The 15,146-nt window shown below is 40.5% G+C and overlaps 1 protein-coding gene across 1 annotated transcript in view; it reads left to right on the top strand.

The window, feature by feature from the left end:
• SOX5 (SRY-box transcription factor 5) overlaps nt 1–15,146 on the top strand; it is a 282,734-nt gene that overhangs the window by 52,047 nt on the left and 215,541 nt on the right. The window lies entirely within an intron of this gene.

Consider the following 15,146-nt stretch of genomic DNA (forward strand, 5'->3'; position numbering starts at 1 on the left):
CAGCAAAAGGAAATAGGCTCTTTTCTGCAGTAAATGTTTTTGCATTTGAAGTGTGACACCACGTTCCCTTGTCTCAAACTTTTCCCTTCAGTATATGGGACTCTTGTTTCCACCACGTTTTTCTAAAAATTTTTTCCTGTTTTGTTGCTTCTCTGGAACTACTTAGAGTAGAATCATTCACATTTTTACAGCTACGTCTCCTGCTTAAAACCAGATGCTTTTCCATTAAGGACAGTGGTGTCTGCAGCAGGTGCATCTGAGATGCTGCTGCAAAGCTCTAATCCCCAGTGAAAACATACTCTGGGTGGCTCAGGCACCGTTTCATAAATGATGCTGGGTAGATTTGTTCAATTAACTCGCAGTTCAGTCCTCTCTCCTGCGTTTTCTGCTGGAAGGAAGGCTTTGTGTGCTCTTCTTGTTTGCTTGGCTACCTGGCAGAGGACAAATTTTGGGGCTGCTTAGCTTTGCTGAGCTCTGAGTGCAGAGCTCTCCAATAGAAAAATGGATTACAGTGCCTCCTGCACATCCAAGGAATTGTCAGTAAAGTCTGACTACGCAGTCTTTTCTTAGCGGGAGGAGGAAAAAGAAACGTTGAGTTTCCAAGACAAGGAGTTGGCAAGGGGGAAGTATTTGCAATTTAAGGCATTTAATGTGGAAGTCAATGAGAAAAAATAAACATTAGACCTCAGGATATCAATTTTGTGAGTCAGGTTTAAAAAGTACTCAGTCCCCTAAACGTGATTATTTTAATATGTGTAAGGTAAAGTGTGCAGAAGGTTTAAAATCATAATCCATTTCCTTTTATTATCTTCAAGGAATAAACTGTTTGTACTAGCTGAAATAAGGTAACTAATATAATGAGGATTATGCTTTTCTGTATGTTGTGAATGTAATAAATCCTCTGTTAAAAAGGCATTATCAAGTCAATCTTTCCCCTTTATTAGATGACATTTAGTAGAAATTGACCTTGATGTCAGTCAGCACTTCCTGTTCCTTTTGCTGTGTTTTGGGCTACTCGATAAGAGAAAAGCCTCTTCCCCTTCAAATGACTTTTCGTCCCTTGTCTAAATGATTTTTTTCTCCCTTATCTCTTGATTTTTGCATTTTAGGGCTCTTGCCTTGTCACCACCAGAAAGAAGGTCTGAGGCAGCTGGGTGAGCTGTTTGTGTTCATGGACTGGATGCATTTTTACAAAGTAGGGAAGTTATCCAAAGGGGAGAGCAAAGACAAGGAAGGTGTTCATTTGCTGCACAGCACTGCTGGTTTTGGAGCTCTGCTGCAGTAACTGCTGCTCCAGTGGTGAGCACCTGGTGATTTTTCCCACCTGTGCATCTCAGAGAGGCTGGAGATGAGACCAGGGTGTAGTGCAGCAGAGGGGTGTGCTGTACTGCCAGAGGAAAACCACTGTGCGAGACAGGATGGCAGTGATGGACAGATTTCCAGTAGATCGTGAGATAATCTTCATGTGGTAGAGCTGTTTTCTTTTCAGTCTCGCTCCTGACCCTTTCTGGTATGGGATTCTGAACAAACTTCCCGATCTTGGGACGTGCAAAGTGCTCCTGCAGTCAGAAAGTCAAAGTAGCTGGTGGCAGATGCTGATGAGCAGCTCAGCCCCATCCTGCAGTGCAGAATTTGGGCAGAATGTCACTACATAAATGATGTAGATAGAAAATGGCCCAAGCCTATTGATTTATCTGAAAGATGTTATAGAAAACCCCATCCTGCAGTGCAGAATTTGGGTAGAATGTCACTACATAAAGATGTTATAGAAATTTTACAGAGTTGACAACCAGAACATTACTTCTAATAAAAGAGATGAAGTTCACATGGTGGTGGGAAAGTGATGGTCACCTCAGCCAGCAGGAATATTGGGAGCAGGTGTCATCCTTGGGCTGTAACCAAAAGTGCAGAAGAGTAGGTGGTGTAGGCACAGAGATGGTGGTGCTTGTGGTGGGGCTGTGGCCTCATCCCTGAGTGGCTCCAGCTGTGCAGCACAGGTGAGCAGCATTGCAGGGAACGAGCCATGGAGTGCCCAGGGGCACTGACCAACCCCAGAGGGCACAGAGGGCACACAGGTGCAGGGCATCAACTTGGGGGGTATAAAAGGCTGGGCTGGAGGACAAGAAGAGTTGATGCTGCAGCCTTCTGGAGTGGAATGGTGCTGCTGTGTTCAGGGTGAAGCTTTCTGAAATTGTATGGTGACACTCTAGGTATGGTGGCCATCTGGGCTGTGATGTGTGCTGTGACAGGTAGGGCCAGCTCTTCTGAATTTTCTGTATGTATTTCTGAGGGAAGTCTTTGAAGTCCTGTATATACATATTAGCGTGTGTTATTACTGAGAAAGAAGATGGAAAGAAAAAAACCCCACAAAATAAAAAAAAGAAAGCTCTGAGGTTTTGTCAAAGCCAAATGTGTTATTACTGAGAAAGAAGATGGGGAAAAAAAAAAAAAAACCCACAACATAAAAAAAGAAAGCTCTGAGGTTTTGTCAAAGCCAACGTGATTTAAGGTGCAGCCCTTTAAGATGGATGGCTGTGTTAAAACTGACTGGAGGACTTGCCACAGGAATTGTGGTAGGAAATGCTCTTCATCACCAGCAAAAGATCAGTTTGTACTATTACAGTTTCCTTTTTTGCTTCCAGATTTATCAGTTCTCTGTCGGGTAGTCTTTTGAACTGTTTTGATAAATAATTGTACTTGTGAAGGTTAATGGAGTGTCAGTCCCTTATTTACTCTCAAGTCAAATGTAGTGCATGCTAGTCAGAAGTGTAGGTCGTGCTTCATGACCAGCTGACCTTCGTGCTTTAAAGTGTGGTTATAGTCAGATAAATGACAGTAAAAATGACATTAAAGGGTCCTATGTTTTCTGTCTTGCTGTGGCTTTTGAGGTCAAATTTAGTCGCATAAAAATATGATATTTCTATTAATTGCCTATAATGCTATAACTTAACCCAGGGTTTGAAAATGTGCTGTGTCTCTTTTTGCTTCACATCATCCCTAGTAATAAACACTTTGCAAATGGTACTTAACTATTTTTCTGATGATATGTCTGCACAGTAGAGTCCAGTTCCCTTTACTTTTGTAGGTGTATTGAATCTTCAGTGCTGAGGACAGTTAAAAAGAAGTGGTCAATAAAGGAAGCAGATAGACATGACTCAGAAAATACATGGGGGACAGCTGTGTTGAATATAGGTGACAATTTAAAGGCACTGTCCTGTTTATCCCCATACATAGCTGGATGTTTTCCTGTTTCAGAAGCAGAGAACAGATGCTTTCATCTCAACTTGTACTAAACTATGTCAAATTAATTCAGCCCTGCAATCAGAAGAATGACCAGCAATTTCCAAAGGTGTTTGTTGCTGTCTGTTTTCCAGTTTATTCTCCTTAGTGTCTTCACTGGATATTGTATTTCTTTTCAGTAGTGCTTAAGCCCTAAAGTAAAATATAAGATTAATTACCAAAATTTGAGGCATTTCATCAGCTAATTCTGACCGTATTTTGTTTATCACTGTGCATAATCTGAGCTCTTAATTTACTCTGTTATTTCCAAGGAAGAAAGTTTTACTTTGTATTGAAGTGAATAATAGCTGACATGAAAATAAATAAACACAAGGGCTTGAAATCAAATGTGTTCAGGAAGTGAGATTTCCAGAACAGTTTAGTCTTCTGAAGATGTGATCCTGTTGTTCACTGAAAATAACTTGTGGAGCTAAATGCAGTTGGCTCGTGGGGATCTCCTGAAACTCCTGCTGAGTTTTTCAGTGTTCTGGCCAGCTCCTGTAGAAAACACATGTGCTGAAATCTGAAAAGCGTGTTGATAATCAAGATCTTAATGGAAAAAAATGACAAAAAGATTGGGTATTTTAGGCAATCCTCAGAAGTTCTCTGTTCAGTCACTGGAAATATAATTTAGGTGTTGCTGTTTGATTCCATGGGCCTTCCTGCTCCCAGGTGCTCCCCTTTGAAGGGGATGTTGTGGCTGATTTGGGTGGCTGTGGTTTTTACACCCCGGTCTGGATGAGTGTGGGGCTGGGTTCAGACCGGTTCTGAACCATTCAGAACTGGATCCAACTTCATCAAACCGGTTCTGACTAGCTCAAACCTGCTTGGACCAGCCTGAACTGGTTGGATCCAGTTTAGATCAGAAGTTGTGATGTAGTGTCATTGTAGCATCTTTTGCCCTCTATTTTTGAAAGTTTCTCTGAACCTGAAATTACGAGACACTGTGTAGAGTTTGATCAACAAATCAAATAAATCCAAGTGTATTGAGAAGAGCTTTATATAAATGTGAGAGTGCAGCCTCCAGTACTGCCAGAGGGGCTGTGGGGAGGACTGGGTGCCTTTCAGAGGCACCAATCTTACCTGTCTCACTTTTACAAAACCCCTTGTAACACACAAATAAGCTCTCAGCATAGTTCTCCTTTATATGTCATGTGTATGTGATTTTCACTTTTATTTCACGTAATTGAATCTGTCCAGGCAATTTATTTTTTAAATAAGTCATCCCCACATAAATGTACATCTGAAGATTAAAAAAAAAAAACTGAAATAAAAAAAAAAATTATGTAAGTCTTTTGAGTATGCTTAGATATGTTATACTGTAAGGGTAGACACTCATGGACCAGAATAGAGGTGAAGAGGAAAATAAGAAAACCTTTCAAAATGCACTGTAATGTCTTCTAATGTGTATAAATACATATATATATGCACACACACATATATATATGTATTTATTTTTATATATTTATATATGTATATATATGAAGTATGATTCAAAACCAAATACCCTTTACTCACCCCTCTGTGCTCAAGGTCTCTAGGTGCTCAAAAGGAGCTTTTAAATGATTTTTGTCTCTTTGAAGTTGCTGGGTATAATGAATGCATTGCAGAGAACTTTTTTGTTAGAAACCTTCAGTAGATCAGCTTAGTGCTGGTAGGCACAGTGGTACCTGGTTGGATCACATCCCGAGACCCAATTTTAATAAATTTAAGAGCAGAAAGAGATTTTGTGAGACCATGCTCTCTGTTAGCCAAGCAATGCTTCCTCACCATAAAGCAGCCTTGCATTCTTTCCAGTCAAAGTGGAGAAAATTGTGCCTTTCTTATTTGGGTTGGGCAATTCTGTGGGTTTTTCAGCATCACTTCATGATGACTGAAAACTACAGGGAATACTCAAAAAATCAGTGATTCAAAGAGGAATTTGGAGAAGAAGGGCTATTTCCAGCAAAAGTTATTCATTCTCTGCTGGTGGTGGGTAGTTGGCTGTGGCTGTAGAAGAGTTGATGTTCCTTGGGGTTTTTTTGGTTTGTTTGTGAACATGACGTACATCAGTGCACGACATTAATTGTTGAGGAAAATACGTTGTGCACTTAGTCATCTACAGGAATTTGATTTCTTTAATGAAATGATATAAGAGAATGGGAATGAACTGCTTTAAAGCTAATAAAGATCATTTGTATTACTCAGAATAATTTAGGTAAGTGATGAGAAATGGGAGGGAAATTAGCATTTCTGTACAGTTTGCTTACTGTGTAATTCTTAATCAGGAATGTCACAACATCCCTTGATATCATCTTATCACAAAGGTCTCTTCATAGTAGGCAGTGTATGCTGCTGACTGCAGTTTACAGAAACAGAAGAAAGAATAACTCATCTGCAGAGTGAGAGCAACTGTGAATCTGTCATAAATTAGAATTTATTAGGTGTTTTGCATCGCTCAGCCACAGTCTGAACTGGTGAGGGCTGTGTACGTTTTAAATCTTGTTTAAGCTCTGCTTGGGCAAGCTTTAGAATGGGACTTAAATGGCAAAATGACATCATGCTGCTCCCTGGAGTAGAACATAATGTCACCATTTGAGGTGCAGTAAGACCCAGGGGAGTGAGCAGGGAATTGGTTCTGGATAAGCCTTGGGTGCTGGGTGTGCTCTGGAACCTGGCAAGGCAGCAATGCCTCGTCCTGGCCTGTCCTGTGTGCAGTACCACAGAGGGGTTTGTGGGGGTTGACTAAATTCTGAATGAGCTCTAACCTGTATGATGTTTATGCATCAGTGTTACATTGATTGATTTCTGCCATATTAATTTGGAAAAATTATCCTTTTTGGCATTTTTGATCAAATACTGTCCTTTGAAGTGTGCAAGATCCAAATAAGTTTGATTCCTGCTCTGTAAGCATGCTCTGTGGAGCTGTCTTTCTGTGAAAGGATTTATTCTCTGTTCATAAGCACAGAATATGCATATTCCTTTTCTTTTTATATCCTGTACAATTCTTCCTCCAAAGGTGAGAAAAGTACTTTGGTTTACACCAGAATTCCAAATTCTGTTTCGCTAAAATTGTGTAATGGTTGTAGGTAGGAAGAAAATCAAGTTATAAAAGAGCAGAATAGGTGACATGAATTTTGGAGAGAGAAAGCAAGTCTGTTAATAACTGTTAAAGAAGATTAAACCAGTTACTGCTTGGAAAAGTCCTATAACTTTACTTAGGAAATTTAGGAGTTAGTAGTAGACAAAGTGATTGAAGTTTATGAAAAGCAGGTTGTAGAATAGAGAACCTGGGTAAAAGCAGATCCATCAGTCCCTTGGGCTGGATGATATTCATTGCAAAAATAAATGAGATGAACATTCTGAACCAAAAGAGTTTCTTTTTTGTTAATTCCTGTTCTTATGCTGTAGTAAACTCCAGTGGAGGCAGTGAGGCCATTTCTCAAGTTGCTATTCCAATTTAATCAAGTTATGTTTTCTGGCCCTTCTTGAAAATGAAAACTTCCAGAAGATTGCTTCCAGAAGAAAGAAAGAGTGGGATACTAATCTCTGTGAAGGCAAAGACTGTTTTGATGGTTATCATCTTATAAGTCTCGTTATAATCTTCTGAAAAGCAAAAGAACAAATGCAACATAAAAGTAGACTAATAGATGTGAATTGAGAAGGCTCATGAAAAATACACGTGTATGAAGCAGAACATGATTATTTAAAAAGTGTAGTGGATTTAGCCGCATACCTTCCACAGAATTGATGCCCTGAGAAGGCTGCCCTTGAGCAGAGGCTGGGCAGAGCTACAGAATACAGCAGGGATTGATTCAAAGGATCTCCTCCATGGATGCACCTTGGGCAGCACCAGAGCCCAGCCAGGGCTGCCCCCAAGATGAACCCAAATGGTCCCAAAATGCACGAGCGCTCCCGGGGTCTCTCCCTGGGATCAGCTCTGCTCCATGTGCACATTGCAGTTCATTGTCCAATTCCAGCTCAGCCCCTGCACTCCCATCCTGCTTGTTTTTCTCTCTGCAGCCCACGGGGTTTGTGCTCCTGGGCTGAGATTTGGATCATTTGTCCTTGGTGCCCAGCTGGAGCAGGAATTGTTTTGTCTCCCTGCTCTGTGCACAGAGCTCACCATCCCCTCATGTGAAGCTCAGACCCACACACTAAAGCAGCACAGAATGTGGAAAATAGAAAAGCTACAACCTGAGGAATCATAACTATTTCATGTGTGGCTTTTCTTTACTTTCCTCTCAGCCACCCAGCCAAAGGACTGAAGTGCAATAATCTGCCTGGTGCAAGTTTTTGTAGGCTACAGAGAGCAGATGAAGTAATCTGCCATCCCTTTCCATCCGAGAACTGCAGGGAACTGAAGTGTGAAAGCTGGGAGCAGTCCAGGAGCCACTGCTGGCCCAGGGCATTCCCTTTATCCTGAGTTCTGTGCAGATAGTCCTCTCCCCTCCTTCCAAGGAATTAGCACAGACAATGGGTTTGTTTCGTAGTAACAAAGCTGGTGATCAAACTGGCTTTGACACTCAACATAGGTTTTATTACACTCACAAGCCAGAGTTGTTGTATCTGGTTAGTAAGCTTGTATTTTTACAAAGATAATCGTTTTATACTGCATGATTTCCAAACTATTAGAAGGATTTAATGTATGCTGAAGCCTCTACCAAGCTGTTTTGATAAGCAGCCTTATTTTTTGTTTAGCAAGGTCTTACGGGCGATCTTTAGTCCCTCAGGGAAGAGCTCATAAAAGTCTTAAAAGTGCTTTTGCAGAGCTTTATTTATTATTTTTAAGCATGAAGATTACTAGCACAAAGATAACAAGGCTCTTGTAGTACAACATGTTCTTTGTTTTTGCAGGTTATAGCTAACATATTAGGAGTTCTCAGAATGCCAGTTTTGTTTGTTAAGTGTTTTGAGAGCAAATAGATGTAATCCTGTATTGCGTTATTTTCTTGAAATGAGTTTAGCCAGAGGAAGAAGCAGCAGGAGAGACCTGGTCTGAGTGTGGGTGTCAGGAATCATGTCACTAACCACATTTACCCATTACAAGGTGGTTCTTACAATTTTACTGTATTTAATATCTAAAGATTTGCAAATTACTTTTATATATGGGAAGCACTTCATTGCAAGAAATGGGACAAAGAGGTGGGCTAAAAATAAAACCAAAGTATAGACCACAGAAGAAAATAATTTAAAAAGCCCATGCTTGGCATTCAATATAAAAAAGTTCTAAAATTTCGCTCACAACATTTTCTCATATATTTTTACTACAAACAGATCCACAGTTTGCATATAATTCTTTGATTTTTAATAAATCAAGTAGAAAGGATGGGCTGAGCAGTAAGAAATACTGAACTTGTGCTGTATGTTTGGGGATGGGCTGGAATGCAGAACAGCCAGAGGAGAAATGTTTGTTTTAAGGCATCAGTTATCAGATAGTCTGATAATGGTCTGGTGAAGAGGCACACAGAGTCACCCAGTCACCCCATGCTGCTTCCACCTCTTTATTTTCAGGCACTTAAAATGAAGTCAGTGAGAATTAAACAAATATGCATATTATTGTGCATTTTCAGAAATCCCACTAGGCACCTCCTTCTATCTGTAGATACTTAAATCCTTGAAAAATCTGTTCCTGTGCTGTCTAAATCTCAGAGGATAAAGTTAGAAATCAGTGCAAAACGGATTATAAGTTATTCCTTTTGTGCCAATGCGACCAAACAGTTTCTTGCAGCTCATCTCTTGTAAACATTTGAGATTTTCTCTTGCTCGTGCAGTTGTGGCAGCAGTCTGAGTATTGTGCTGTTTGGAAAAAATCAAGGTACATTCTGGTGTTTCTGTCAGATATTGTGGGGTGGCACTTGATATATGAGAGAATTCCCAATTTCCGGTTCCAGGTGATTGGGCTGTGGTGCCCCACGGAGTAATGTAAGGGTAATACAAGGGCTGAGTATTTATTGCATCAATAAAAATGAAAACACAACCACCGTGAGGCTTTTAGCCAATAATCTCTAGGCTTTTTGTATCAATTATATAAAATGCCTCAAGCTGCAGGAACTATTCATTAATATCTCAGTTTACATATGGAGGGAAAAGGTAAAAGAAAGGAAAGAGTCTGATGTAGCAGAGCTCCTATGGCAGATGGTTCTTTTTGAGCTTTGAACCATTTCCAGCCAGGTTCATGGATACCAAGCACTGAAGATACCTGTTAGCCTTCCCACTGAACCCTCTGCCAGTGTATCTTCTGCTTCATTGAGGAGAGGTCATTAATTAGATACACCACTTCATGTCAAATAAATACAAAGTGAAGGGCAAGAGCTAGTAAATGATTGCTAAAAATGAGTAATATTCCATTACAAAGTGAAATTTTACCATTTTAGAGGGAGAACAAGATGCCATCAGGATTGTATAAGTCTTGGTAGTACCTCCAAGATATGGATGATGGAGTTCCAAATGTGTTGTGTCAGTAAAGCCAAATCTGTATCTGACTTGAACATATTTCTCTTGATGGTAGTAGCATGGTGACAGTAAAAAGAAAACAAAGAAGTGCATCTCTGTTGACTGTGTTTAGTTCACCTCATTCAGGTGAAAGTTCTCTGCCACCATGGCCTCTTCAGCTGACCTTCTGATCATTCCCTCACTTCCTCAGTCTCTGTTGTGTTTGATTTCCTTGCCATCATTCAAACCACAGTCCTAGGGTAAGAAATAATCAGAATCAGGGCAGTGGTTGCTTTGTGTGGATCTGACTGCAGGCCCATAACCTTTGGATCTTTGTATGATGCCCTTAACCCTTTTATCCCTCTGTGGGTTATGTGTCAGTTCTCACTCCTAACAGTCTATTTATCCTCTTCCACCTGTTTTTCCCTTCCATGAACTTCTGTAGTCTCCTGTTTGCTGATGGTGTCCTCCACTGTTTCCTTTTCGATCTCCTTGGGATCATTGCTCTCCACCACTGATGAGAAACTTCAGTGGAGGAGGCCCACAGACCAAAGACCTACTTAAATACAAGACAGAAGGAAGGAAGTTGCTACAATGAAGGGCACAGTGTCCCCTGGGAATCCCTGTGGAACATGGGTTTCACCTCCCTGCAGGTGCCAGGCTGACAGCCCCCCTGAGCCAGGCAGGTGTGTGGTGGTGCCTACTCTGCAGCCCCTGTGACACAGCATCCAGAAGGGGACAGGTTTCCAAACCACTCAAGTGATTTGAAAATATGATTCCCATGGAAAGGCAATGCCACTTAAGCTCCTGAAGTAAGTTGATTGCATTAATTGAGGCAAAGACTTAAGCAGAAATTGAAGATGGTTCTTGCTTTGTGTGTCTGTTTTGTTTCTTTTAAACATTAACAAATACTGGAAACGTCAAGTTGAGTTTTCTTTCGGGAGGCTCCTGTGGGCAATGAGCTTCCAGATTTTCACTTGAAGTAGCTGTGCTGTTGAATCTTAGACATAGATACTCATTTCCTAAAATATTGTTGGGGAAAATAAATTCTAAAAAATAGGAAATGGTACTGAACTGCTGGAGAATCATTTGTCCTCAGAAGAGTGAAGTATTCTGTTTTCTGATTATCTCTTATGTCATACTGTTATCAGCTTCCTGGTCACTATGGAGACTATAAAATAGATAGGCCTACATGTCTAATGTAGAAGGCAGAGAAAAAAACCTGCCTTTGGTCTTCTTTACACATTCTGAAAGAGTGAAACATGGGCAAAATTCCAGCTTTGATAAAAGAACCTTTTTGGTTGCTTTTAGGATCACAGGCTTCTTAAAATCAGACAATATCTGTGCTTGTTTTAAAGACCCAAGGATTTTATTCCAGGTGTTTTTGGCTGCAAAACCAGCAGCTTGATTCTCATGATACTTTTTTTTTTTTTCCCCCTGCAGATGCAGACTTCATGCATACCATATGGTGGTAATTAACAGTTTCAGACTTAGTTCTCAGTTTTCTTCTGCTTCGATTCTTGGTTGGTTTGGGACAAAATTTTAATGTCACAGAAGCAGAGTGTCTGAGTTTAATTGCAGACAGGAATAATGTGCATCTCTAGATGAGGAAGGAGAAGATGAGATCTATTTAGAGCACTAAGAGATATTTTGGAAATCTCACCGAGTACAACCTGTTTCTTTTCATTAAGCCTTTAAATGTTCCCCTGTGGAACTGAAATGTGCCTCCCTTGGACCCTGGAAACAGAGGGAGACAATTTGAAAGATACAGCTGGAATGAAGAGTTTCTTTTAACAGCACAATGTTTGCACTTTTTATGAGAGCAAGGGTAACATTGTGTAACCTTTAAAAAAGATATTGCTCAGTGAGGACAAGTCCATTGTCCAGTGACATGACTTTTCCTGTCAATCACAAAGGTGACAAGGGGGCTAGATTAAGTAAAGCTTGCCCAAGATTAACAAAGGAAGATTATTGACCTCATCCTGAAAGGGCAGAAGCCTGTTTTATCATTAAACCTTGGAAGAGGTATTTCCTCCATAGGTGGAAAGCTGTTTGGCAATATCGAGGCAACTTTCTTGTAAAGGAGCAGGTCTTCCTGTGGATTCTAGCTTGGAGCAGAAGCAGAAGACACGAAACGTGGGCCGGTCCCTTTTGTGTTGCCGTTGCTTGGGAGGGAGAGAAAGGGCTGGAGTGTTTGCTTCAGCAAGATCTGTGCAGGTCCTTGTCTGCCTTTCCGAAGGGGGAGAGCAAGCAGCAGCCTCAGGTGTTGGGTGAGTACCATCCAGCCCAGGGCTGGGGAGATGCTGGGCCAGCAGAGCCGCTGGCAGGGCAGGGCAGCAGCGCAGCCCCGTCCCCGCGCAGCCTGCGTGGAGCTGCCACCGGGATTAGCAGTGCCAGAGGCTGGAATGTAATCAAACTTGAACAGGTGAAATGGTTAGGCAGCTGGGAGAGGCTGCTCTCCAGGAAAAGTGCTTGTCCACTGCTCTGCTGGCTGAGAGATGGCTGCTGTGTGTGGCTCGATGGATTTAATTGTACAACGTCAGTGGTAGATATTGATGTTTCTTAATACCACCTTACAGTGCTGTTGCTTTTCTCTCAGTGAAACTGGAGAAAGTAATGTCAATTTGTCCTGTTAAAAAAGCAACCTGCTAAAGCCCACTTGTTGGGAGGGAACTTCTTCTCAGGGGATTGATTTTAAACTGTTGCTGATATATCTTTCTTGCCATTAAGGATTTCCCTGAGTGTTTTCAGGGAGACAGTTAAACTTCTGTGTGCAGTATCAGAGGATTTTCTTTACTCCAAGTTTTTTGGCTTCATGCAGCCATTGACAAGAGCAGGTTTTATGTGGTGGAAATGTCCTTTCTTTTTATGTGCTAGTAGTAAAAATCCAGACCCATTGAGAGCTTTTTCACGTCTTCAAGTAATGGCATAAAGAAGAACAAAATAAAAGAGAGGGACATGAAGTGAAAGCCAAGGTAACTGTTGCACGTTTTGTTGTGGTCAATGGCAGAATGAAAGGATCTGGGCTTGTGGGGCAGCAGGGTCTGGAGGATTCATGCTGGAGTGTCCTCAGCAGCAGAAGCTGGGGTGAGCTCTCCTCCAGCACAGGGAGGAGAGGATTCCTCTTGGATTGCAAATCACGCAGTGGATGTGTGATTGCTGCAGATCTTTCTGAATGAATAATTCACTGGTGTACTGTAATTTAGCCCACTGAGATGTGATTGCAGCTGTTTCCCTACTGTATATGTGTTTTGATTGAGGCTTAAATCCCACAAGTGTATAAATAGCCATGTATGTGATATGCAAACACTGCATACATGCACACCTAACCAAGAGCTCTAAAGAAACTTTTGCAGGGGAATGGCTTCTTGATTGTATATTTTAGTATCTAATTTAACTTTAAAAAAAAAAAAATCTGTGTAGAACACTTTCCTTTCTAAGCCAGCTGTGAAGTCTTTCTAACTGTGGTATTATAAATGCTTTTAGCCAACATCGTAGTAGGAGGGTATCTGTTATTAATGAATTTATCATCCCAAGACCTTTATAGTATAAGAGATTACTTGTGCCTGTTTTACAGGTAGGAAGCTGAAATGCAGGGGAAAAAGTGATATTTTCTGTGGCTTCACAGTTTTGAAAGAACAAGGAACTGAGTATTCAGAGTCCCTTCGTGATGCTTTGTTCACTGACTACTGCACTGTCCCCCTCACAATTCCTTTTCCCCAGAAAGCAAGGCAGAGTTTTAAAAATACTTGTGAGTTTCATTTGCAAGCCAAGCAATTTGTGATTTTGAAAACCATCTTATATTACTTTACATAATCATTCAATCCTTGTGTTCTTGTGCTTCTTGTCTTATGACAAACTGGTTTTATACTCAGCATATATTTGCAGATATAAAACCCCACTTGCATGTACCCCAAATGTGTATGGAGACAGCAGTGGTGATACCCGAGGTTTACTTTTGCAAATACTTTGTCACCAATATGTGACACACAAAAACAGGAGTTTTGGGACCTGCTTTGGATTAAAACAAGAAACTAGTTCCTGGTAAAATGAAGAAATGTGCTGTTCTGTACATGCCTGGTGGCATAGGTAGATTTAAGAACTGTAACTAAGGATGATGATATTTGGCTTATCTGTCTCAAAGTGTGAATAAGAAAGCAGCTTTCAAGATATTTCCTCTTTTAGCCTTGTGTGTAGGAAAAAAAATTTGCCACTTGGTGATAATGGTTTTGAATTTTAGATAAAATCTGAAATGATGCTGAAGTTAACAATTTTGCTTGTTTAGGTTGGTGTTAAAAAATCAGTTTACTCAAGTCTGTATGTGAAAAAAAAATTGCATTTGGCTTCAACTAAGTTTTGGAGTCCGGTGTTAGCAACTAGGAATTTTTCAAGTGCAGAACAAAAATGGAGGGAATTGGAAGGAAAAGAAAATGGAGCTTTTCTGTTGATTGGAGTTGGAAAATTTTTTAGGGCTTGGTCAAAAGCTCATTGACGTCAGTAGAAAGTCTCTCATTAACATCACTGGGTTTGGTTTTTGGGGCATATGATGGCCCAGATTGTAATCTCAGTTAAATCCGATTCTGTTAGGGAATTTATTCGCTAGTATAACACGTTCAAGCTGCTCAAAACTGTTTGCATTAAAAGTTTTCTTAACCATAGGGTATCTTTTTGCCACAACAAAGTAGCCTGTGAAAACAAATATTTTCTTTATTGCATGTTTTCCATGTAGCTTTACTCAGATTTTATTAAAATAATTTGTAGCAAGTTATGTTGTTTCATAAAAGTGGGGTTTTTTTCTGAAATACTGTGATTTATTAGAGCAGACATCAAAATTACTCAAAAAATGTAAAATTATAACAGAAATCACTAAACACAGTGTGCATATTTATAGACTTATGTAGCACCTTTATACCCTCTGAAATGAAGTGCAAAAATGAAACCAATCAAAAAATTAAGACTTTTTCAGCCAAGTCTGTAACACATATAACAAGAAGATCCAGTGGCTTATTTAAAAAACAATATTCATTCAACAGCTAGAGTACAAAAATAGAATAGTGGGGGGAAAAAAACCCTGGAAAATCACATGAAAATAAAAACCATGGATGTTTACAGAGTTACATTTTGTGCTGTGTATTACTCTGCTGCACTCTTTGTTTGGAGACGTTGACCTAAGTTTTTCAGGTACAGATGGCATATGTTAGCAGAGGGAAGAATGGCTTTGGGAGATGTGCACAGGAGGCTAGGGTACAACAGACATGAAAGGAGAAGGAATCTGTGCACAGAACGTTGCTTTGGGTTGGAGGAGATGTGGAGGAGAAGGCTCTTGCGTTAATGAAGGCAGGTTTGAAGATGCTGGAGCCAGTTTTGCTTTCCATTAAAATTAATGAGTAGACCTGTGTGGACTCTCACGTGAGGAGGGTTGTGTGCACGTTCCAGCAAGTCACAGAGTTCTG

This window comes from Onychostruthus taczanowskii, unplaced genomic scaffold (assembly GCF_017590055.1).
Source record: "Onychostruthus taczanowskii isolate IOZ18803 unplaced genomic scaffold, ASM1759005v1 scaffold15, whole genome shotgun sequence".
NCBI lineage: Eukaryota > Metazoa > Chordata > Aves > Passeriformes > Passeridae > Onychostruthus > Onychostruthus taczanowskii.